Raw genomic sequence first — 27,860 nt, 5'->3', positions numbered from 1 at the left:
ATGTCCTGCTGATGAAGTTAACGGCCGGAGGCATGCAAAATGATATTAATGCTGTGACAGAGTTTGCTAAAAAGTGATCATTAAAAATTAACATATCCAAGACGAAAGTTCTGATTTGCGAAAAGGGCTGTAAGTGAGTGAAGAACGAGCAATGGACGATAGATGGATGTCGTGTGGAGGTCACAAATAGATTAGAGTACCTGGGAATATATATAGCAAATAACGGGAAGTGGGTCCACCAAATAAACAAGTAAATGGTAGGGTCTTGCTGCATTATCAGTAATTAGAATTCTTGAAAATAAATTCCCAAATATAGATTACAAGATTCAGGGAAATGTCCTGCAAACCGTAGTTAAAAATTAAATGTTATATGGAGCTGAGCTATGGGGTGTACAGAAAGAGTGTGAGATGCTGAACCAGGTTATAAGTAAGTTTTGTAAAATTGTAATGGGGTTACCAAATTGTACAGCAAACTGTGGAATAAGATTAATATGTGAAGAAAATATCCAAGTAGTTATTCTTAAGAGAATTTTGAAATATTTGTTGAGACTGAAAGGAAGAGAGGGTGGCGAGCTTCTGCAGATCGCATGTCAACATCAGAGAGAAAATATCCAGGGAGAGTATTAGCTAACTAAAGTTAAAAGTATATTAGACAGGTTGGGATACGGAAATTATTGGGAGAAGTACCTCGAGAGGTTGGAGAGATCGACGAGTAAACTAATCATTAGACGACTCAGAGATATTCAAAGACAATGGTTGGTATCCGAATGCAGAAGCAAAGCGACCATCTCAGAGTTCAATAGGATAAGACAGGATATGAACTTAAATGTTGTGAATGTAAATAGAAGAGAAATCCGAGGTTTGATATGGTGGATGGTGGGAATTTATAAAAGTAAGGGATGGATTATGGGGAAGGACACAACAAGGTGCCTTCTCTGTAGTGAAAACAGAGAAGAACTACACATGTTGAAATCATGTAAGGAAACCTTAGCGGTGAGAAGGAAATGTTTGAATAGCAAGGAGCAATATATGATAAGTGAAGATGAGAATGGCTATGGGATTATTAGGATGATAACCAAAGAGAGGTTTAAGCCTGGTAATCTCAGTAAATTATTAATTGTAATTAGAAATTATATAAAAGAGAGTTGAAAGAGCCTACAATGCGGGTAGGGCAGATTACGAATGGATGGTTGTGTTTTTTTTTTTGCTAGGGGCTTTACGTCGCACCGACACAGATAGGTCTTATGGCGACGATGGGATAGGAAAGGCCTAAGAGTTGGAAGGAAGCGGCCGTGGCCTTAATTAAGGTACAGCCCCAGCATTTGCCTGGTGTGAAAATGGGAAACCACGGAAAACCATTTTCAGGGCTGCCGATAGTGGGATTCGAACCTACTATCTCCCGGATGCAAGCTCACAGCCGCGCGCCTCTACGCGCATGACCAACTCGCCCGGTGGATGGTTGTGTTATGAACCGGTAAGAATCTGTCAATAGTTGTATATAGTATAAGGAATATTAGTATTAGTATCACTGTAAGGTCGCTATTGTTAGTAAGCCACTACGTATTTAACTGTTAAATTATATGTAATGAGACAGGGCCCAATAGATATAATGTTTCTTCCTCAGCTGCTGGCGATCCGTAGCTGTATGTTGATAACATTAATTCACTGATAATTATTCATTCACCCATTTATTATTCATTCAGTCATTCATTTAATTCAGAAATAAGGGCTCTCTCTCCACAGTTACTGGTTATCCGTTACTGGGAGTGATGAGTCTGCTTAGTTATCATACAGCTATTAGATCAGGTGGGAAAATGGTTTTCCGCGGTTTCCCATTTTCACACCAGGAAAATGCTGGGGCTGTACCTTAATTAAGGCCACGGCTGCTTCCTTCCAACTCCTAGGCCTTTCCTATCCCATCGTCACCATAAGACTTATCCGTGTCGGTGCGACGTAAAGCCCCTAGCAAAAAAAGATCAGGTGGGGTCTTCCGTTTGGGCCTCAAGAGAAAGGGCCGGACATGTTATCCCTGGGAAGGTGGCTCCTTTTCCCACCAGGGGTGGATCAGACCGGACAGTAGCTATGCGTAAACCCATCCATGCATTTATTCAGCGAATCAAATTTTCTCTCCTCAGTTGGTGGTTATGTGTGACTGGGAGAGAAGTCTCCATTCATTCATGCATGCATGACAATTCAATTCAGTCATGGAATCATTCATTATCAACTCATTCATGCATTAATGTAGCCATATGTATAGTGTCTGTGAATATGGAGGAGAACTCTGTACAGACGTATGACAAATAAATAAATAAATAAATAAATAAATAAATAAATAAATAAATAAATAATGTCAGCCGAAGGTGAGGAGCGTCCCCAAGGTGAACAGTGAGAAGGACAGGGAGAGGTGAAAGCTATCATGTAGGAGGACTTAATCCGAGCCTTGGCTCTAAATACGGAACCAATGCAGGCCTCTTTTGCTTCGCTAGAGCGTAAAATTGATACTAATAAACAGGAACTTACGGAACAAATACAGGCCGCTAGTGTTTCGCTAGAAAATAAAGTCGATATGGAACAGGCCGCGTGTGACATTAATAAAGTGAAACTCACGGAACAAATAGCTGCAGTTCATGCCGCCAGTATTTCACTGGGACAGGAATTAAAGGACCAAATGACCCAAGTCCAGGAAGCGTGGCATTTTGCTAAGGACGAATTGAAAGGGCATATCGATTCATGTGTCATGAGCGTCAATGAAAAGGTTGAGCGGTTTAGGGATGAGGCGTTAATAGAACGTAACGAAATTAAGGAGAAACTAACGGCCACTATACAGGAGATTGCAGCTCAGAGGTTGGTCGACCGCGAGGACATGAAGGCACACATCGAAGAGGTGAGGGGCGAATGTCGTAAGGAAAACGACATCGTTCGAAGCCACATGGAAAGCAAAGGCGCTCAGACGGCGAGTACTCTGGATAGGCACGAAAAGGGGATCGACGAGTTACGGGGAGAAACTGTGCGTACCCTCGTACTGGTAGCCGGTTTAAGAAACGAAATCGAAGATATAAGGACGAATTCGGAAGACCGTAGCCAGAAAATCACACAGTGTGAAGAGGCAAATTTAGCATTGTTCTGGAAAACTGAAGGGTTGACAAAGCAAAGCCAGGTGATCGCCGATACGGAGATCAGGATAGTGGAACAATTCAAGACACATACAGTTCAGAATTTAGTGACTCAGCCGGATTCAGACAGTCACACCGAAAAGCTTGAAGAAATTAGAAATGATCTGGAACAGGTCAAGGCCTGCTTAGAGCAGCCGGGGTCAGTTGAGGACTTCCATCTCCAATACTGAGAGCTCGATACCCTAGACAATCAGGGAATTCACAAGAAGGAAGGCATGTCACAAGCTGATACGACCGGACTCAAGTTTGAAGTAGGAGACGGATCGTGATCCTTGTCAAATGCCATTCCAAAATCTGTGGTCCACGTCATTAAAATGTCAGACGACAAAGCACCTACGTGCAACGCCCGAGGACACATAACCCTGATAGGATTCATCCACCGGGTCACTAATTATATTAGTGAAAATAAGATTCCAGCGGAGCGACAATTACGAACTGTAGAGAAATTCTTGGACGGAACACCTGCAGTGTGGTTCAGGGCCTTCTTATACACATTTGAGGATTTCATGGGATTCCGACAGGCGTTCTTGTAGAAATTCTGGGGTATCGAGGAACAGCATGATCTTAGGTTGGAGTTGTACTCCAGACGTTATTCAACATCATCCCCAACAAAATATTCAGAATATATCGTGGCCCAATTCAACAATATGCGCGAACTAGGCATTCTGGTCAGTGAGACAGAGCTCATTAGCGCTACTGGGAAGCAATTGCCATTTGAGGTCCAGCGGATGATTACTGCATCGAATATTCGGACGGCAGTACAGGCGGAACCTCTATTGCGCCAGTTATATCAAACCACACATCACCCTAACCAAAGGCAACCTAGGCACAGAGAGCAAAATATCAATAACGTAGAAAGGGAGACGGAAACCAGAACTACATATACCAGGAGTCAGGAAACGAGTACCGATCCAGAGCCCAGGAGGTTGTACGACCAAGGATGGAGACCTCGACTATGGAATAACCGAGGAGGATTTGCTGTAGAGGACCGGCCAACCAATCTTCATAAATTCCGAGGCGAAAGGAGATGCCGTGGATATCGGAGAGGAAGGAGCGAAACTCAGCCTTACCACGGAAGGAATCAGAATAACCGAAGGCCTTACACGGACGAATCCCGTAGAGTTATGGAGGATCGTCACCAAGAAACCCAGTAGTACCTCGCTGAATTAAACAAGAGGAGATGGAAGGAGGCCATTCAGAATTGAAGCAGTGAAGAGGAAGTTGCAGGCGCAGAAAGCTTGCCACTACAACAGGCAAGGAATGATGGTGGAAATTTGAATCCGAATGCACCTACGTTCAATTCAGAACGAGCGCTTGGGGCTAAAAATGCCAATTTTTAACCGATAACTGGATCATCGCGGAAGTCGATGGATCGTGAATTCCGATGAATTGATCAAGGACCCAGAACCTCGGATTTATAAAGAACTGAAGCGCTTACCGGTGATTTACACTGGGATCAATCACTTAAGAATACGCTAACTCATTGACACTGAAGCGAACGTACCAGTACTTTTCCCAAATCTTGATAAACGAACTACAATCAAAATTAAATCTTCCCATTATTCCGGTTTCTAACCTAAAAATTCGTGGGATTATCCCTGATAAATCCGTGGTGTGCTAAAATCAGGCCTTGTAGGATATTGAATTCGGCCGATCTACTTTCGCAAATTCCTTCATTATCATGAACAAAATAAATTATAACCTGATCATAGGGGCAGACTTCATGACTGAATACCATGCTGTAATCGACATGGGAGATAACTCCATTAGATTTATGCACGCGGAAGGTGTTGAGGATACCCTTATGAATCCACAGGTGGAAAGGGAATAACTCTGGAACAATGAGGTTTTTAAGGAAAACCATGTGAGCCCCATAAAGAAAATGGAAGTTGATGTGATGCCTGATGATCACGAATTATTTGCGGCAGATTTGCAAGAAGAAGATGGAAGTTGTCAAAGGGCCATGTCAGCTAAGGTTAACGAAGCAATTATTGATCCAAATGAGAAGAAAATCCTAGGCGAGATCTTAGAGAAGCATCGGTATACGTTCGGCACAAAACTGGGAAAAAATTCAAAATTTTACCTATGAATTAAATGAACATGACTGGTCTCCATACAAGAAAAAAGTTTATCCAATTGCTGAGAGACTTAATCCGCAAGTTAGAGAAGCCATTAGAGATATGGAAGAGAGTAGTTTAAATTCAAAACCACCGACGCCATTTTAACCCACCGGTACTGGTCAAGAAACCTGACGGTTCCTTGCGTATTTGTTTAGACGCACGGGTCATAAATGAAAGATTGGTTCCGAAGTATGAACAAGCTGCGGCAATCAAAGATATCCTGAAGAAATTCAGAAGGATGCAATTGTTTCAACTTTCGATTTAACATCATCCTTTCACCATATATTGTTGGAGGAAAAATCCAAATTGTTAACTGGGTTCTTATTTGACCAGCAGGCTTACGTCCTTAATCGGCTTCCGTTCCGGATTAAAAATTCAGGATCAGTACTTATCCGAGCTCTCGACCGGAATCTGAGTCCTAAAGTCAAAGAAGCAACTATGAGATATGTGGACGACATCGTGATAGCCACAAAGACGCTTTCAGAACACCTGGAAAACAACGACGAGGTCCTCACGGATTTAGAAAAGCTTAAATTTAAGGACAACCTACTGAAATCGCATTTATGTCAGAAAGAGGTCTTGATTTTTGGTCACCTCGTAGATGGATATGGTGTGCGGCAAAGCCCATTGAAAATTGAGGCAATTAGGATGTTTCCAAAGCCTACGAATATCAAATATCTTCGACAATTTCTCTGGATATGTCAGTTCTCTGCAGACCATTGCCCATATTATACTACAGTCGTCGCACCGCTACAAGATGTCAATAGAAAAAATAATCGCTGGAAATGAGACCAGTCATGTGAAGAAGCCTTTGATAAAATGAAACAGCCATTATTACATAATGTGAAACTAGTATACCCTGATTTCAACATCAAGTTCATTATTCAGTCGGACGCCTCCTCCATAAGCATAGGAGCTGTGCTACTTGAAGAAGCATGAAGTGAAGTATACCATCACTGAATTAGAGATGTTATCTATCGTCAGTGCTTTGCAATATTGGAAGAATATTGTGTAGGGTTTCCAGATTATTATCCGCACCGTTCACAAAGCGCTGACTTTTATAATGAATACTAACAAGGCAAGCGAAAAGGTCAGCCGTTGGGCGTTATTGGTGCAACAGTTCGAATTGACAGTTGAACACTGCCCCGGGAAGCTCAATATTTTGGCAGACACATTGAGCCGAAATCCGAACCCGGAGGAGGTCCTAATCCACCAGATCAAACTGATAGAGGAAGACCAAGAAATCTTACGAAATCTCAGGGAGATAGAGCCAATGCAAAAGAGAGATGGTTTCGATAACATAATGATCGATTTCTTCACCAAGAAATTGCCACCAGACAGTACAGAGTTTGCGAGGGCGAACAAGTTGTCAGCAAATCACCACTACCTAAACGGGATGCTACACAAGTTTGTGGATGAGGATCACACGAAACTTCGGATCGTTGTATCATCAGAGATGCAAGTGCCTTTAGTAAACCATGCACAGCGGGTCATTGGACATGGAGGCATAGGGAAAGTCTTGGCTACTCTTCTCGAGACTTTCATGTGGACCAAAATGAACCAGACGGTTTGAGATGTACTACGAACTTGTGACATCTGGCAAAAAAGAAACCGAATCCGTATCTACTCAAGCAATCTCCAGGCCCTTTGCTACCCACAGAGCCACGGGAAACCTTCGCATTGGATCTATATGGGCCCTCACTAAAAGCCCGCAGGGGAAACCAGTTCATTCTCGTCAGTTTAGAAGTCTTTCCAAAATGTGTAGCATTTTATCCACTACAAAAGGCAAATTCTAAAACCGTGTTAAGGGGAATAACGTCACACATAATTCCGCGAATGGGAAGTCCAAATTCATCCTCACCGATCATGGCAGTCAGTTCACACCCGTTGCGTTTGTTAATCAGTTGCAACAGCTAGACATTAAACATGTGCTAAGTCCGATCCGCCATACCGAATCAAACCTTTCAGAAAGGATTATGAAAGAGATGGCAAAGTTCTGCCAAATTTATTGTTCAGAAGCACACTGGCGATGGATTGACGTGGTGCGTATCATCGCTGAGTGCATCAACACGAACCACGAGGCAACGGGTCAGATTCCTGAAGTAGTCCATTTGAATAGATATCCGACCAGACCATGGCATAACGCTGTAGCATGTCCAATGGATCCACGAGATTCAAATTAAATTTGTGTCTGAAAGACGCGGGAATAGCTGGAAGCACAAGCTGAGCGCAGATTATGAAGACTCAGGAAAAAGCGATTCCACCGTCCATTGAGTGTTGGCGAGCTGATTCTAGTTAAGAAACCTACCATTTCTAATCCGAAACGCAAGGTGTATCACAAGTTTTGCAAAGTTATTCGTGGGGCCTTTCAAGATCATACATACTTAGGATAAATTTCATATAAGTTCCAGAGCTTGGATTTGGAGCACGGAATACTTGTATAACGCCACAAGCTTGAAGTTGTACCATACGCCGGAAGATCAGAGGGACGCTGAGAACGAATGAAACGAGGCTGAGGAAGTCCAAGAAGAAGGTGAGGGCGAAGAAGAGGATGACGAAGAAGAAGAATGACGGGAAGAAGTCCAAAGGCAAATAGAAGCAAGACCATGCTGGAATGTGTAGAGCCTGACAGCGAAGTCCAAGATTTTGTCAGCATGATCCACCTGATTGAGCGAGAGAATGAAGAATTGAGAGTCAATAACGAGTGTCTGCGGGACGAGATCAGTCACCGTCAGAAAGGAAAGGAGGCCGTAATCAAATCATGAAGAAAGATTGATGTGGATATAGCAAAAATCTCATGATCATCACACGATTTTTTTACTGGGCAACAGGTAAATGTATCCGGGTAGGATGGACCATAGGTATCATTATTTGGTATTTAAAATCAATTCAGGGATATGAGAACATTGAAACACACACTGTAAGTCAGTTGGGTGGACGGAAAGATTTCAACATTTCAGTTTGCTTGCGACAAGCTGGAGCCAGGAGATTTAGGCCTGTCTAATGTATGATGTATTTCCATGTCGAATGTTGTGAATTACACGAGCTAGATGTGCACAGATAGCCGATCCATTAGTTACGAAATTAGAAAGGAAGAAACTCAAAACAAAGGGCTGCTGGCTACAGGGAAGTGACGGAGCGTTTATTCCTGAACGAGGCTGCTAGCCATACTTCACCAATACTGAGAATGTTGCAATAAATTTTCCCGTGCCTCCAGGCATATTATTGTCAAGTTGCTGAGGATATTTAAACTACCCGCTGCAGTTTTAGCCAATGACAAAATTTCTGAAAGGCCTACAAGTGCTCCAACATGACAGAGTACAAATTGAACTCCAGTTATCTTCTCAGTTAATGATAATTAAAATATTCCAACCGAATTGAACAGATGGGAATCTTTAGATATCATCCCCATGTTAATTGATTGTAGGTTTAATATATAATTCCAGGAAAAGACCCCCACTGGATCGCTATTGGTCAGAAATACCACGCATACATGGACGCCGACATAGCGCGCGAAATGAGGAGGACATACATCCAGTAATATCTTTGTGATCTACGAGCAATATGGGATAAGATTACGACACGTGAATATTTATCGCCAGTTTATTAGGTGGGATAAGTAAAGACAACCAAATCAAGTTCCCAGTGCCGATTTATGAATACCTATCCCCCTCTCTCTGGAATGACCGCGTATGACCCACGCCGGAAGGCACATCATCTATAAATACGATGGACTGGAATCTCACGGGGACGCTTTGACACTTTGACACTTCAAGTCATTACCTCGAAACGCATTCTAAGTCAGTCAGTTAGAGCCGCCCGTACATTGAGAATGGTTCCACGCTGAAAGTACGTGAGTCATTATGGAAGTGGAGACGGACAGTGAGGTTGTTCGTAGTACCGAGTGTTAATGTCAGTTTAAGTGTATGATGAATTTTATACACTTATAAAAGTCAGTGATTGAAAATAAATTATCAACAGAAAGCCGATAGTACTTTATGAAGGCATTGTGCGGAGCCTGAATTAACAAGTTTCAAGATAGACGGTAAAACAATTATCCGGAGCAGGAAACTGTAGGAGCGTGGCGAACACTAGGCGGCCTAGGAATATTTCGGGAAGTGCCGGTTGACAATTGCGAACGCGCCAGGTCGAATAAAACGACACATTGTCGTAAGTGTCAAGGCTTATGGTGCGGGCCTAAGCGAAGAAAATAATTGTGAAAGTGTAATGGGTTTTAGGCACCTATAAGTGGTTTGTTGTATACATTTTGGTAGCTTCATAATTAAGTTGTTAATAATGTGTAATAGCCCAGGAGTGTTTTTTATTAATATTATAACGTTCAACAAGATGAACGAGTAGACGGATATGGGGCCACGGGGCCTCTCAATCGCCATGAGACAATGGAATTCTACAGAGGAATAAGTACACAAATTTTATATATTTGGGGATGTGATCGTGGTGAGATGGGGACAAGTGTAAATTAATCATGGTTACTTAACGTAACGCATGGTTCACTTCACGAATCCGTGATGTTGTTATAGACGGATGAACTAATTTACATTAACGTAATTATGGGTTAGACTAATTAATTGATTATTTGTTCGTTGTATATAATGTAAATATGGGTTGTATCTATCAACTAATGCATGCTGTTTTTAAATACATTGATTTAATTAATTTAAAGTATCAGGTTTTTCTTTATGCTAACCCATTTTTTAGATTTATCAATCATTGCGGTGATTATTTCTACCGTAGTTCTGCATGTTTGTTTCCAGACATCCAGATATATGAAAGTGTCAGGGTGTGTAATTATGTGTTTACGTACAGAAGGTCATGAGAAATAATATTAAAAATGCTCCATGAGTTTGCAAGTTAAAGTTGAATAAAAATAATAATGCTTTTAGCGTTTGCAAGTTGAAGTTAAATAATAATAATAATAATGCTTTGTGAGTTCACTAATTAAAGTAATACACATGGAGATAACATGTGGCGTAAAAGACTTTAATTCGCGCAGTAAATTTGATTTGAACATTAATTGTTGACTTAATGTTTTGGACACCATAATAATCATACATATTGTTTTAGAAGCGATAGAGGCACTTGTATATGATGGTCATGCTATGTCGAAGGCCCAGTGTGGTTTAAGCCCATTTTGGAAATTTGAATTCGTGTGGGACAAAAATCTGGCATGAGATCGAATTGAGTCGTACTGATGTTCATGAAGAAACAGATGAATCCCGCGGGCTACGTAGATACAATATGTCGATTTTGGTGTTATGAGGGGCAGAAGAAACCACGCACCGAGCATAATTAGTGAATTAAATATTTTGAAGAGTTCCGGTGGAATAAATGGACTTCAAATGAAAAGGATGGAATAATTTAGCACTCGCAACGACTGGGTGGAGATTCTCAGCAGCGAGGTGTCACGGGATTTAAGATTTGTCCTGGGAGGACATGGTGTTCCCATAAATTGACGACAGTACGAAATGAAGGTTGCGGTTTCGAATATCACTATTGTGTCCCGACCGATGTGAAATCGGATCTTCGTGGTTCATATTGGGATTTAACATATGTGACTATATTCTAAAGATTGGAAATAAAAATATAAAAATTTCAAATTAATAATTATAATCCAAGTGAATCATGTCTTAATTGATTGATTAGTGCCAAACTAGACAGAAATTGTAAAAGATTACGGATTAATAATAGCGAAACAATTGCTAAAAATTTATAATATTAATAATAATAATAATAATAATAATAATAATAGTAATAATAAGTTATTACAAAACTGATCATTAATTTGTGCAGATTAATTACGAGGAAACACGACTCTTCGCTTGAAACGTCGGCGAAGGTTAGCATATAATCATCCCGGATGATAAATGTTAATAATAAAATAAATGATGGTAATTAAATTAAATGATAATAATCAGATAAATAACGATAATTGTGTAATAATCATAAGGAAATATAATAGAGACAGTCGTCGTGTATTGGATTAGTCAGATCAATCATTGGTACTCCACATGGAAGGTAATTGGCAGTATGTGCGATTTAACCCATGGACGGCACATGTCATAATTATGCGAGCATAACTAATAACCTTCCCGTACGTTATTGTCGTATTGATAAATGTAAATATTGAGTTAAGCTTTGAGTTGACGAGTGACGAGCTATGTCTGGCATGTTCGTAAATCTGGTTATGTAGGCTAGGGTTCGTTCGTCAAATTAGTTCCCGTTTTAGATACGATGACATTTCCACGGTGGGAATCCGGCCTACCTGAATGTAAATACCCGAAAGTGACTCACATCCCACGGAACGTGGAGATGATGGTAAATCAAGTTTCCTCTCATGCCCACGTCTCCAAAATAAGATATCCAGCGGTGAAATGTCCACTCATACGGACGTGAATTCGATCCCTAGTGATCAGCGGGACAAATTCATCAAATGTTATTCACACTACCAGAGTAGTGAGGTGAAACCAAATTTATGTATTCTTTTTCAGAATTGAATTCCTAAAGTGTAATAATTGTCATCACTTGCAGTTTGCGAATCAAGTTAATAAATTGCTTCTTATTCCAAATTCAATAGGCAACATTTTTCATATCTTTTTATTGTAGTTAGTCTAGTATGCCCATGGAATTTAAGTTGTCACTCCCCAGTCCTATTGTGGAGTCCTTTGTTTTGTGTCTATGAATGAGCTTTCCCCTACCTTTATTTTCATGCGCCGTTCATCCCTGTGTTTATTTGTGCGCCTATATTATTTTTTGTATCGACTAAATTTTGACATCTATTAAGAACTTGACAACCCTGAGATAAATGCCAGTTCGGAACTCAGAAGGTGAACGGGTGCATGGATTTGTTTAACCATTTAGGCGTAAGTATCTTCTCAGGAAATAAGGCATTGTGAATTGATCTACTGATTGTTATGGATTCATTATCATTTTATCATCGTCATTCGTTTTAGGTTTTACTGCACATTACCACAAGAGCACTTCCTTGAATTGTAGGTTTTGTAAACTTGACAATCACAGCACTGCAGAAAGTTCAAACAAGCAAGCATTTATTATCGCCGCAAAATTGTGAGGGATGATGACCGTAGTTATCTATGTTTTTCTACATCTCATATTTCTAAACAATGTAAACGACACAAGTGCCCCAGTATAATTGACAACACAATTTATTGTTTTGTAAAGAACAATTTCCAATAATGATAAAAATGTTAGAATTTCTGCAATTGTTTCACCCACTGGAATATATTGCTAAGCATATCTGGTATAACAGTGAAAAACGGTTTCCGAGAGATGGTACTACTTAAAGCTTTATTGGGACTGGGGGGAGTCAATAATAATAATAATAATAATAATAATAATAATAATAATAATAATAATAATAATAATAATAATCGTATGGCCTCAGCTACCGTGTGCAGACATTTCAATTTGACGCCATCTGGCTGTCTGCTCGTCAATTTCGAAGTTCCGTTTTACTCTAGGCCTTCTAGATAGCAGACCAAGTAAACCGAAACTCTCTTGGGCGTCTATGGCTGAGATTTAGTGAATTTTGTCGGGTGAACACCAAATGTGCCACCAGAGATCTTTTACATGCCGACATCGTACGATATGGAGTGTCGAATGGACTTTTCTCCGCCTTTCAAAAATCCGACTACCTCTGCTGGGTTCGAACCCGCTATCTTGGGATCCGGAGGCCGACACTCTACCACTGATCCACAGAGGCAGTTGGGGGAGTCATTTATCCTTAATGTATTGTAGTCTTGTCACTAAGCTTGGCATTTGAACTAAGACTTGTCGGCTACCTATATTTGGTTGTGGCAATACTGACGTATGCCAGGAAGATCCACGTGCAACCTTGTTTCGTTCTCTATAATATACATTGAAGTTGATCTGTGCAGTTGTGAATACAACCACAAGCCAAATTCCTGCACAGAAAATTGATTGTTCCAATTGGTATATTGCTCATGTCGTCATTTTATGTGTTTGTAAATTTAATGAGCCTTCTACTATTGAGATCTTGCTAGAAGATGATGTCTCCTGTGAAATTGTGTCTTCTAATATATTGCATAAGAAAGGTTATCCCATCTTGTTAGATGACCGAACTCGGTTGGGTATTATCAGGCACCATCCCTGATTTTTGAATTAATTTAATGCCAAGGTTCAGCGTGCCATCATTGTAAAACTTTATCTTCTTTAAACAAAATAGGAAAGGTTTTGGAAGCTTGAAGGTCCGCATCAATCGTTTCTTACTCTTGAAGTTAAGGCTTGTGAAGAACATTTTTTGAATAATGATCAAATGGATGATATTGGTAGGTTTGTTGGCAAATTTCCTATTAGTACTGAATTGTCACATGTAGGTGAATCTAAGCATAATGCTGTTAAAATGCTCAAACACAATGAAAATATCTTTGCTAGATATGCAGACTTGAGACAGCAGTATGTAATTTTCTTGCATGAAATCAGTAAAATTGGACGCACAGAAATTGCATTCCTCGAGACTTCTATCGCAAGCTTTTACATACCCCATCACTGTGTGCTCAAGGATTTCAGCACGGCTACCAAGCAAGGAGTTTAGTTTGACGAAAGTTGTGAATCTTGAAATTGGTTAGCATTGAATTCTTTGTTAATGGTCGACACTGAAATTCAGCCTGACTTCCTGTCTATTGTTTTAAGGTTCAGAACTTATCTTGTTGCTCTTTCTGCTGATAGTCGTAAGATGTACAGAAGTGTAAAGGGGTCTTCAGAAAATTGTGTGGCATGAATCCTCTGATGAAGTGATCAAGGACAACCACCCTACTACTGCTACGAGTTCTGCCCGCTATCTTGCTACGAGTTTTCTAGTTCAACTTACTGACGAACACGGAGAATCTCACTCCATTCCATCCCCTTCTCTTAACGTTTACGCTAAGGAGCTTCAATCACAACTTTCTTCCGTGCTTTATATGTGTACACATGTGTATCTCGGAATATGGACGTTACATTGTCGAGAAGTCCTTGCCAATGTCTCTGTAGATCGTAGAAAAATCCTGTCAACCTGTAACATCAATAAGAATGAAGCTATTAAAACATTAGGTATTGTTTGGCATTATAAATGCGATGAGTTTCAGTTACAAATGAACTTCAAGAAAGCATGTAAGGAAATCACTAAGAGAAGCATTCTCACAATCATTGCTAGCATATTAAACTCTCTTGAATTGTTTGGATGCGTCGTGGGTAATAGCAAACTTATCATACAGCCGCTTTGGCAGATGAAAAGCATTTGGGATTATCTGATAGACCCTTTCTCTGAAATTATTGAGATTTGGAGTGCTATGTATTATTACATTGTAATATCAAAAGAAACAATCTTGGTACATATATAGCGTTGTATTTGATTTTCTTATCATAATCAGAAAATGTAATAATTGTTGTGTTTTTGTTTTCCAGACTTGATAATGTCGCCTTATTGACTGGAAGTTTAGTGTGTACATGTAGTGAGCATCCACATTCCTAGGATCAGTGTGGTGAGAAGTTCTCTCTGAAGTCCTCCCTTGAACAATACATGCTTACAAATAGTGACAAGCGCCAAGATTCTTGTGATCAATGCGGTAAAAAAATTTCTAACCAGGAAAAATCTTCAACGACACCTGCCTTCTCATTTTGGTGTTCGTCGATATTCTTGTAATCAATGCGGTGGTAAGTATTCAACCGAGTTTAATCTTCGTCATCTTTCATACATACCCGTGAGCGTTCACATTCATGTGATCAATGTGAAAGGAAGTTATCTCAGATGTCGCACCTTAAGATATATATGTTCACACACTGGATGCGTCCACATTCTTGTGCTGAGTGTGGTAGGGTGTATATAGCGAAGTCTTATTTTCGACAACATCTGTCCCTCAAACTGATGATTGTCCACATTCCTGTGATCAATGCGGTAGGCAGTTTTCAAGCAATTCCAATCTACGAGAACATTTGTTTATACATACCATTCAGCGTCCACATTCGAGTGATCAAACAAAAAGAAGTTTTCACTCAGGAATAGCCTTCAGCTGCACATGCTTACACATACTGGTGAGCGTCCGCTTTGCTGTGATCAATGTGGTAATAACTTGTTATCCAAGTCTATTCTTCAACGATACCTGCTGACTCATACGGGAGAGCGTCCAAATTCCCGAGATCAATACCATACAAATTTTCCCACCGTGTCTTAACTTCGACAACACCTGCTTGTATATACTGGAGCGCATTCACATTCTTATGTCCATCATGCTTATGATCTTTGAAGTCTAATCCTTCACGACACCTCCTTCCTCATACTCGAGGGCGTCCACCCACCTGTGATCAGTGCCTTAATTTTTTTTTTACCATGTCTAATCTTCGACGACACCTCCTTGCACATACTGCAGCGCGTTCACATTCTTATGATCCATGTGGTATGAAATGAATGGAATCCTACAAACTGTCTTCCAGTCAGTGACTGGGTCAGGGATGGAACGAATGAAGCCCCATCTCGCGGCAAGGATGGGATTTGTGCCGCCTGCCGAAGCCTGTCGCACTCACCTGAGATAATGATTAATAACTTACAGAAGAACTGGAATGATAGTAGGGAGTGTTGCTGGATTGAAAGATGACAGGGAAAATTGCAGTACCCGGAGAAAAATTTTCCCGCCTCCACTTCGTCCAGCACAAATCTCACTTGGGGTGACTCGGGATTTGAACCACGGAAACCAGCGGTGAGAGGCCGACGCACTGCCGCATGAGCCACGGTGGCTTGATCAATGCGGTAGTAAGTTCTATACCTAGTCTGATATTTTTAAACTCACGCTTATCCATACTGGCGAGCGTCTATATTTTTGCTAGGAAGGTGGTGATAAGTTTTCTCATAAGTATTCTTTTCGATAACACATAATAAGGCATACTGCAGCTCGCCCAATTGGTTGAGAACGATGTGGGAAAGGCATTCGTCAAAATACTGAGTTGAATATTCAGTTGTTTTTATACACCGTAGATCGTATGTACTGTAGGTTGTGTGAAAAAACCTAGCTTATTACACACTCTCATATACAAGAAGGAGCCCACATCATTGTGTTCAATGTAGTAACAATATTATACCTACTAAATCTAATTTTCGGGAACACATTTTTGCGCATATTTAGTAACACCAAATTGTTGTAACGGATGTGGTAAGAGGTTTGGCCTAAAGACCAAAAAGAATATGCAATTTTTACACGGCAAAACACACTCACACACACACACACACACACACACACACTTTAGATTGGACACAGTCCTGTGTTGAATGTTGTAGTGCGTTAGTCGCGCATGTATTTTTCGGAAACACCTGTTCATCCATATTGAAAGTCATCCATACTGTCGTAACTAATGTGGTAAAAGGATTCGTGAAAAGAGCACGCTTGATGAGACACTGCTTTAATTTATTTCGGAGCCTCCACACCCTTGTGGTAAACGTTTCCCCTGATATTTCGTCTTCAGACAAACCGGCTCACTCATACCCTTGAGCGCCTACAAATTTGTAAGAATGTGTTAAGAAGTTATTTACGAAATGTAATCTTCGAATACCTCTGGTCACGTATATCGGAAAATGTTCACACTATTTCTATGAATGAGATAAAAGCTTTGGTGAAATGTGTGACATGCCATGTGTGTACGTGTACCTACCTGTAATGGAGATAAGGATGTGGTGCAGCTCTTCTCTAATAGCTTTATCTGTTATTCTTTTCCTAGCACTTGCGCAAAATGCCAGTGGATCCGCCAGGCCCGTCCCAACCGTTGACGTACCTAATTCTGTCCAAGCTTATCCTGTGAGTCATCCCAAGATACGGTCCCACTTTTGATATCAATGTGATGGTAAATTTTCTCAAGCATGCAATAAAACTACAAACGCTGACTTGTGGTGTGGAACGGGGACGTTCTTCTAAATAATTTGGTGAAAAGTTATTACTCATCACTCTCACACAATGTTGTAATCAATTTTGTAAACAGTTCTCACACTCTTCTCTCACTCTGGTAATGAATATGGTACGTGGTTCATTATAAAGGCACATTTTTGTCAACACCTGCTCTTTCACTTTCCAGAATAGCCGCTTCTGTGTAATACGTGCTGTAGCAGGTTTTCTTAGAAGTCTTATGTTAAGAAGAACACCGTCGTTAACACTACTGAACGATCAAACCATTTTAATAAAGGAATTGAAAATGTTCTCCCACAAGTCTCATTTTCGGATGACCTGGTAGCTTACTCTAGTGAACATCTACACTGTTGTTATGTATTATTGGTCGTTTGTTCTTTTTGTAAGTACACTCCCAAGGAACACATGTTTAGAAACATAACGCCCATGTTGTTATATGTTATGTTTCATCGTTATTTTCTGGAATACTTAATCTTAAAATGGATGTTATAGAACAGCTACACCCTTGTATTCAAAGTGCAGATATGTTTATGTCTGAAGACTCATCTTCTTTGACGACTGTTAATCGTAGAATGGTCGGGCTGGGCCCCTGAGAGCCACTATTATTACATTTTGCAGTTACACCAAGGTCTCAGCATTCAGAGGGCTGGCCATCTGTGTACCTTCCTGTAATCGTGATAAGAATGCGATGCAGTTCTTCTCTAATAGCTTTATCTGTTAGTCTTTTCCTAGCAATTGCGCAAAATGCCAGTGAATCTGTCAGGACCGTCCCGACCGTTGACGTACCTAATTCTGTCCAAGCTTATTTCCTCTGGTTTAAGTCCCAAAGCTCTCACCATGTTCATATCTTTGATAAACAGTAGCATTAATGTTCTTCAGTGATGAATTTGACGATTCATACGCTGACCTAGATTTTGCGATAAGCAGTAATCTTGACTTCAACAGCTAGTTTATTGAAGGAGAAGAAGAAAGCATCGCAGATGCAACTACATCTAATTCCAGTGTTACGGTGATTACAAACGATTCAAATGCAGGTAGTTCTCCTCGTTATTTTGTTGATAAAAGTCGAACAAACTAAGGAATATGACCCAGTTGGAACTTCGCTAAGTGTCATTTAAGTTTACATGTTACATTTTGCTTGCCAAGCAGTGTTCATTTATAAAAATATTGTTAAGAGATAGATATATCAAGTAACGGTACATATCATATGCCAGATATTTTATGTCTGTGTGTGTTTTGAACCTTAAGTCTTATGCTGATTTTCGGCGAATATAAAAAACGTTTTTATGGAGTCTACTATTCTGAAAATGTTTTCAGGGTACTGACATGCTATTTTATTGTAAAATATTTTGGTGCAAAATTAATCGCTAAAATTGTTTACGTAATTGTTTTTATTTTGGGTATAGCAGACCTGACCCAACTGTACATGTTATGATTTTCACCCTATTGTTCTAAGGTTAACTTGCTTTTGGCTAAGGCCCAACCATAGCGGTGTATACAATAGAAAATTTTCGCAGTGGTTCCATTGTCGGTGTTACCAGTCCACTACCTCACGTGCCAGACCGCACGTTTCTCTGTATACAGTGCCATGTTTCCCTGACAGATCGTTCCTTAAACAACAGCCGGGCTGACTGGCTCCGTATCATTATTCTTATTATTAAATAACAATCGTATCTCTCTCTGAAGAAGTGTCATAAAATTTTGCTGTGCCTGAAAGTTTGTTTACCCAGTAAGTTCCTCTTAATGACCTTCTATCTACTTACTGTGGAGTATGGCTGATTATATGTTCGATTAGTTGAAATATACTTAAGAGTGTAATTGTGTGAAAACAACAGTGGAAGTAGATCTTTGCTTTCTTGTATTTAAATATAACAACCTTTTTGCCGCTCAGCAACCTACAGTTCCACCCTTCGAGCTCTATGACACTCGAAAATACTGTTATGCACATGGATTTGATTTTTGACAGTGCTACATGCTATGGTCTACGAACTGTGAAATTGTAAGCAATCTATTAAATGTGTAGTTACCTGTATTGAAGGATAATATCATGAGTGGTAGCACAGGGGCACGAACAGGTAATTTTTATTTTAGGAAAGGACTTATGAGGAATAAAATCCTTCGTACTGCAGTAAATATGAATTTGAAATATTAGAGGATTGGAATTCATGTGCAGAAAAGCAACACAAATGCAATGGCAACTTGAGGTATATGAGCAATAGAAATTATAGACGAGGGTGTTATTATTATTATTATTATTATTATTATTATTATTATTATTATTATTATTATTATTATTATTATTATTTACTTACCATTCGTTATACATAACTCATATATGCTACCTGTTATGATGGACGGACATTTTAAGTGTAATTTCATACAACATAAAGTTTACACAATCTGTTCTCTGCAATTGATGGTAACACAGAATATCAGCAAGTAAACTGTAATTCTCCTGAAGGATCTCAAAGTTGTTTTCCAATTTGTAAGTTAATTGTTTACAAAGAAGTAATTCAGGATGTGTGGCTGTTGACTATTTTATTACCTTCCTACCAGTTTCATTATTTATTATTTCCCAAGCTGGGTTACATTAATTTTAGAATCTCGAATCATTTCGTTCTTGGCAATTATTTTAAATATTTCCATTCCATACAATATTTTGTTAGACTTCTAGCGCCTTTTTTTCTTCAGAAATACCCTGCTTAACTGTGCAATACAACAGTGTCGTTTCTGATTATTTCCAAGATGAGGATTGTAGCTGTTAATAGTAAGCTTCCTCATTGTAGTTTAATGGGTTTTGAATACCTTAGTTTTCCTGGCCAGCATTCCTTTGGGAAGAGCTTAAATTAATTTTAAATATCTTCAGTCTTAAAATATTAGTGTGTTTCTGAGTTTTCTTCTTCCACTGAGATTGTATTTTAAAGATGTTATATTTTTCTGCATGATCATCATGGAATGTTTGATTCGGGTAGTGTTACCTTGCTGATAATTTTCCAAGGATAGTTGAAGCCAGAGTCATTTGTGGTCAGGCAATGAATAGTCTATAACACCATATGAATAAATTTTGTCTACATTAGTTATAATATTTTTCTAAAGTCATATCATGTCGGCTGTACATTAAGCAAATAAATCTGAACACTTGTGATTACTAATATTTACACCGCATTAACTAACGAATACTCCTTTAGGTAATCCATATACCGTAAGGGGACATGCATTAACCGAATTATATTCCAGGTAATTTGAAGCTTAAAATCGCCACAATGAATCGTTAATCATTGATATTTACAGATTTATGTAGATCACCCTGTGCAGTTATTTCTCTCCTGAATAAAATAATAATGATTAGTACCTACCTGGTCTCTATCTTGTGATGCACGTCGGCCTCGTAGAGTCCTTCATTGGTGATTAGTGCATGGGTTCCTTTGTGATATCGACCACCATACTAGTGAGGCTTTATTCTTGATGGGTTGGAATATGCGTCACTGCTACATAAAACATTGGGCTATTTAGTAACTGTTCACTTAACACTTCTCCGAACTAGCGGCCCGCAGGAACACTCGAACTCAAGGGCTCCTACTTTGAAAGAATACCAGTAAGTGTTTGGTGTTGTTACTTGCCTGACTGGAATTAGTCCGTCCACATATAAGCAGATATTAGTTAATACCAAACTGTCTTAGTTCGTCCAATCCTAAGAAGAAATTTCTTAGCACTAATTTTATAAGCTGGTCTAGTTCAGCGCCCACGTTAACAGTTGCAATTATTATTGAATACCCTAGACGTTTTCCATCTTTCTGTCGCCAAAAACCTTCCATGGATTAGTGCGACGTTAAACAAGTATCAATAAATGTAATTCCCGTCCGATACCGTAAGGATAAAAATGACGTGTCCCCTACATTAAACCTTATAGTGCTACTCATAGGAACACAATATCATCAGAATGAGATTTTAGCCTCTCGCAGGTCCCTTTCCTTTTCAGGATTTCCGTCATAAATACTCATTTATATCCACGGATTTTATTGTAATTTACGCTTAACCGCAAGAGCCAAGCAGGGCTCCGATTTCATGGCCTGATCGTATGTCACTGTATGACGATTCCCCTTATATCCTTTTCGAACTACCCAACAATCAGCTGATCTTGATGCTGGCCTCGCGTCGCAACGAGGATGAAGTGGCGCTATTCGCACTCTATGATTATAATCCTCTAATACTTACAACTAACGGTCTTTAATTTTGCTCTAGTGCTTCTATAATGCGTATTTTCAACAGTTTCGTCATTCGAGAACCACGTCCCTTTGATCATGTGACCACAGGAAACATGGCGGCCGTACGTTAAGTTAGCTTCAGCCAGAAAACGCTTCCACCCTATGTGTTATTCTAGCTCATTGTAACCAGCTCTGTGGCCTTGTTTAGTTCTATACCTCTTGTCTTTAAATCATTGGAAACTGAGTCTAACCATTGCCAACTTGGTCTCCTACTTGCGCTACCCTTCACGACCGAGTGCATTATTCTGCTAGATAACCTATCCTTCTCCATTCGCCTCAGATGGCCCCACCACTGAAGCTGCTATAAGCATACAGCTTCATCCATAACAGTTCATTCTTAACTTAGATTTTACCTCCTTTTTCCGAGTACCCTCCTGTCATTGTTCTCGTCTATTCGTACCAGATATTATTCTCGCTGCTTTCATGTCTGTTACTCCTACTCCGAATTCACCCAGCCTTCACTCCCGTACAACAAAGTAGGTCTAAAAGCAGACAGGCATAAAGATAGCTTTTTGCGGGAAATGACTTTTTCCTTAGAGAATACTGCTGATCGCAACTTTGTGCTCACTGCATAAGCTTTGCTGCACCTTGATTATATCACAAAATATGTGACGTAATGCTACCTAGCAACAGTACATTGAGAGTTGCGCAGGCCTTCGATTTGTATAAAGAAAGATGAACAAGCCATAGATCCGTATACCATAGCCCTCCATCAATACTGCACCAAATCACCTGAATGTAAGCTTCGCTCAGAAATCTGTCTGAAGAAAATAAAATAACACTCAGATCAGTCGTCTTCTTGGAAACTTTAATTTCATGCCGCACCTATGCAAGGAAAATTTGTGGAAATATTATTGAAAAAATATGCTGACACAATCAGCAGTGAGTTCTAATAGTAATACAGCCATATTCACATCATGCAACGACAAGTTCAACTGTGCAGTTTTATGGGAATTATTATTGACTGCTGAAGGAACCATCAGGCAGGTATTTTAGCGAATTACATTAAAATTTCACATGTAGTTACAGCAGCTAACGAAACGAGAATGTGCTATAGTTTTCTTTTGAGAACTCACAAATGTTCATATTTTGTGATATTGCGCACAACCGACGTATCGCAAGCATCAGTCACCATTATTGATGTGCACCTCTCGTTTAGGGGCTACTGATGCCATCAAGCGGAGGTTAATGGAAGCAGAAAGCACAGAACACACATACCTCGACCAACATCAATAGTCAGTGAAACGATATTGTTTTTACGTTTGGGGTATTAAGACATTGGATCATGTTGATTAGAACAAGCAATGTGATCGGGATCACATACCGAGAAAGAAGGACTATCTAAAATCTGAACAGTGATGAGACATGACGGCTTTGAGAAAGAAGCACCAATGCACAAAGGAGTGAAGCCTGCGGCTTTTTCCCTCTCCATTTCAGAAAAAGAAGGATGTAAGTAGTGTACTGAATCCAAAATCTGAATCTTGTAAGATCGATATTTCCGAAATATTTGCTGATCTTTCCGATTAACTTTTTTTATTAAAAATTCGATTATAAGGCATTATTACTGTTCCAATATCAGTGACGTAGACAGTGTAGAGCTAAATGAAACGTTCACAATCACAAAAGGGATAATTTCCTTACCAACACGTCGAATTACAATAGATACCGCTCCTGGCCCCGAACGTATAATGGACGACACGGTAAGCAATAATTGCGACTCGAATGTTTTCAACAGGTAAAATATTCAAGTGTCTAAAGTGAGCTACAACCGTGTTGATACATAAGAAAGGAAATGTTGAATGTCCGTCAACCTGGAGACCAATAGCAATCTGTTCGGTAATTAGACTTATTATTGAAAAACCAGCATTGGAGTTCCTTTGTAACTTTCAGCAAGCAACAAAGAGACCTTAACGACCAGCCAGGTGGTCTTATGAATACTTCAACTCTCAGAGGACTCCTCAGGAGAGCAAAGACAGATAAGCAAAATATTACTACGATCTCTCCAGGCATATCAAAAGCCTTGGACATCATCTGACACAAGCATCTAAATCTACATACTGACAATACAAGACAGATCGAAACAATTGGGGGCTAACACGAAGCAAATTCACTTGCTAAGAGGACTTATGCAGGGATCACTAGTATCGCCAGCATTCTATAACCTGGCCACAGATTTCATTCTTGATGAGTTAACAGAAGAAAGTTACTGCAGTTATATGGCAAATTAGATTGCGTAGAATTGCCCCTTCTTATTATTACGGGTTTCGCTGATGACACAGTTATTGTTGGCGAAAATAAGGGAACTGCTCTTGAGTGGTCGCGCATTGTAGTCACGTTGTTCCATGAAATCGGTTTACAGACAAATGCCAACAAATTTGTGGGCAAGTGTATTGAGAAGTGGAAGCTCGTAGACGGAGTGCTCGATACTGACGACCATTTTAAGGATAGTACTAATAAAGAAAGAGAAGAAACTTGATATGTTGGTGTCACTTTTAACGATATACTCACCTTTGAAGCGACCTCTTCTTTAACCCCTTATTAACTGGGCGTGACGAGTTAATTCGCCTATCAGTAGTTTTTACTGAATCGGGTAATGACGAGTCAACTCGTCTAGAGCTTTCTAAAATTATTATCTTCTGGATAGAACATGTTATCCCGTGTCTTATTGATGATGAGTGTAGTTCTATGATCGTTTTATAGATGTCAGAAGGTTCCAGACTTGCTGCGCCACAGTGCGCTCCAATATTTCACTTTATTTTCTTCCGTACATAATGGCGAAGCGCGCTCGTTTGGATGATGAAACTATTCTTCATCTCATTAATTTGGATGATGAATTAGATGACAACTCTTTGGGTAGCAACGATAGTGCAAGTGGTGAAAGTGACAGTGAACTTCCTTCTGTAAATGTAGACGAGGGAGAGGATATTAGCTTGCCTTCAACTAGTAATGCAGCCACTTCACACTAGCTTATCCAAGGTAATCATCGTGCTCCTTTTACGTTTGTGTCGGATAATAAAAGAAATATTGTAGCAGTTGTAATAAGTCGAATCAAATATTGTATTATGGTTTGAATTAAAATGGAAATAAAAACCAAACCACTTTCCCCTTTGCAAAAATAAAATGATCATAAACATGTCTCTCGATCATGGCCCTCCGTCAACGGCTTCTAATTTCAGATGACCACTATCCACAAAACATAGCCAGCATGGTTGATGGATAACACTGCATGACCATAGATCCATACCTTACATCACAGCCTGCAAGGGTTACACTTCCGTCACTTCTTTGGTGACGATGACTTCCGTAACGCAAATTTTCAGATGACCAAAAGCCATAATATATACTTATGTCAAAACTGGAAGGTTAGATAACTCGTCTTCTGAGAAGGCATGCACGCGTTATGTGCGGGACGAGTTCATTTGCCATTCGTGGAAGCACATAATGGGCGGGACGAGTTCCTTCGTCGATCGCGGAAGCACATAATGGACGGGACGACTTCCTTCGCCATTCGGGGAAGCACATAATGGGTGGGACGAGTTCCTTCGTCGTTCGCGGAAGCACATAATGGGCATGACATGGTAACGCGTAACCCACATCATGATAATGGGCGTGACGAATTAACTCGTTTTCATTCAAAATATATTCCCTGCTACGAATAGTTCAAGATGGCGACTACTGTGTGTGAGTCTGTGATATCCGTAGTAGATAATGGTGTAAGATGCAGTGAAAAATGTGGCAAATGCAGAAGAGTAGTTAAAAACGGGATTCTGTGTCGTAAGTGTGATGAATGGTACCATTTTCGTTGTGCAAATATTGTAAATAGGACTGATATTGAAGAAAGTGAGTGGCTGTGTCCCGAGTGTAAACAAACTGAGAGTGAGGCAGAACAACAAGAAAGAGAGACTTACGAAACTATAATTAAGATTTTAGGAGTGCTACAAGAGGACTTATGCGCTCTGAAACATGAAAATGAAAGCTTAAAGGACAGAATAAAGAAACTGGAAGATAAAGAAGACATTGGAGAAGAAAGATCGCCGTGGACGGAAGTGACGCGTGGCCATTTTAGGCCTAATGTTAAACATATGGGAGAAACTACGTACAACTTAAAACCGGGAAAAAACTCTTTGCAGTGCCAAAATAGATTTCAGTTATTGCAACAAGTTCCAGAAGAAGACACACCAAGTTTTCCAAATAATTTTAAATCCAGTGGAGGTAAGCTACAGAAGAAAACCAACCGAAAGTCAAGATCGCCAAAGATTCATCTCTACGCAGACAGTCAAGGGCGGGGTATGGCAGAAGGCATCAAGGATGAGCTGCAGAATCCAGAGACTGAGGTTTTAGGACTAATAAAACCGGGTGCCAAAACTGAAGACGTCCTTTCAAGTTGTGATCCTGTGTTAGAGAAGGACAATTATGTAGTGATTGTGAGTGATACAAATGACATTGCTGCAAATGAAGGTGAGGAATTAATTACGACTCTCAGAGGTAAGATTTCTAAACTACCCGACTCAAAAGTAATTGTAGTAAATGTGCCACCCAGGTTTGACCTTTTAGAGGACTCATGTGTGAACAAAGCTGTACATGATGTAAATATAAAAATCAAGAGATTAAGTAAGAGTTTTAGAAATGTCTATGTAGTAGATACTTTAGGTCTTGGCAGGCAAATGTTCACTAGACATGGGTTACATCTAAATGGTAATGGAAAAGCAACTCTCTGTAGACAAACTGCTACAATTATCAACAGAGATTTGCAAACTAATCTGTACTTAAGAAAACCCATACCACTAAACTGGCACATACAGGGAAACTTGCCAGAAAACCCAGACCCTTAAATCAAGATCTATGTACAAGGATCTGGGTTCCAGGGAAGTTCTCAACTCATGAGTCAAACGTTACCCAATTGCAACAGTCAATTTTAGGGAGGAAGGAGGTCTGAGATTGCTCTTGGTAAACTGTCAGAGTGTAGTAAATAAACAATTAAAATTCGGTACATTGATGGAATCTTATGAGACGGATGTGGTGATAGGAGTGGAATCATGGTTGAGAGAAGGGGTGGGTAATACAGAAGTATTTCCAGAAGGGTATACAGTCTATCGTAGAGACCGAGGAGATAAAATGGGAGGAGGGGTATTTATTCTGGTGAAGGAAACTTATTGTTCGCATGAATGGTTTACTGATGAAAGGGATGAAATATTAGGGAGAAAATTAGTTTGTGATAATATGAAGGAGGTGGGAATTATAGGAACATATAGGCCTGGAAGAGAGGAAAGAGACATGGAAATATTTGAGAAAATAATAGATTATACCAGGAGCGTATTTTCCTTGCATGCAAGGCATTCATTGCATGCGTTACGATAGCGCGAAGAACTGTCTGAAGTACGATTTTAGGTTGTTTCAAGTCAAGTATTATTAATTTCATCTCTCAGAAGTTTAAAAGTTCCGCTCAACTTGCATTAGTTCCGTTGCTTGACTACGTGTGGCGCTGTTGTAGTCTCGCCATGTACTCTACCGTAGAAAGAATGAGAGAGCAAATGTAGAATTTACGGGCGTAACGCATTCAATCTTAAAATTGCATTCGGTGGCAGACGTAGTTCTGAAACCCTCCGCATGACGTCACTGCACTTCAATCTTTGTCACCATTCACCTGCTACCCTCGGCCAACTGCTAACAGCTTTGAAGAAAGGCGGAATGTCCAAGGTAACGTCGAGTGCGAAGCACGGATTACCCCCTGGCGAGATGAGCTCTCTTCGGGACGAATCCAATAAAGCTGCTCCATTTTCCAAGACTGGCCTTAACGACGATAGCCAGCCCAAAGCTGTGTGGAGGATGTTTGGATTTAGATGCTGTTGCTATTAATAAATTCAAAGGTAGAAGGTCCTTTTAGTCATCTGAACTTGGTGAAAATAGAAATGCATAACAGATGCCATAAACGCTCTTGAAAGTGTTAGGAAGACCTGTTATACATAATTATGAATTCCATGAAAAGGCCTTGCGTAAACAGGAACCTCAGCTGCATATTCTTCTCATTTTAATTAGGTACCGGTATGTTGTAGTTATTCATCCACTTAATCCTTCAACATTATCCCATGTAGACCTAGTTCCAAAAATTTCATGTATTGACATTTTATCCCAATTAGTGACTTCATGATAGTTGGCAACACGAAATCTAGCAGCTGCCCAAGTTCAGGAAAATACCCAACATACACTCAGCAAATAGGAATATTCAATTTACAGTATTATTGGCTTTCTTGCATAAACAAATAAGAAAACAACACACACATTAATATTTCTACTTTTTGTTAATGTGGAGAAAAATATTACATTCTACTGAACACAATTTATAGGCTAATCTAACAGAAAAGTTAGGGCATTTAA

This window comes from Anabrus simplex, chromosome 2, assembly GCF_040414725.1.
Source record: "Anabrus simplex isolate iqAnaSimp1 chromosome 2, ASM4041472v1, whole genome shotgun sequence".
Taxonomy (NCBI): Eukaryota; Metazoa; Arthropoda; class Insecta; order Orthoptera; family Tettigoniidae; genus Anabrus; species Anabrus simplex.
This window is presented reverse-complemented; position numbering follows the sequence as displayed.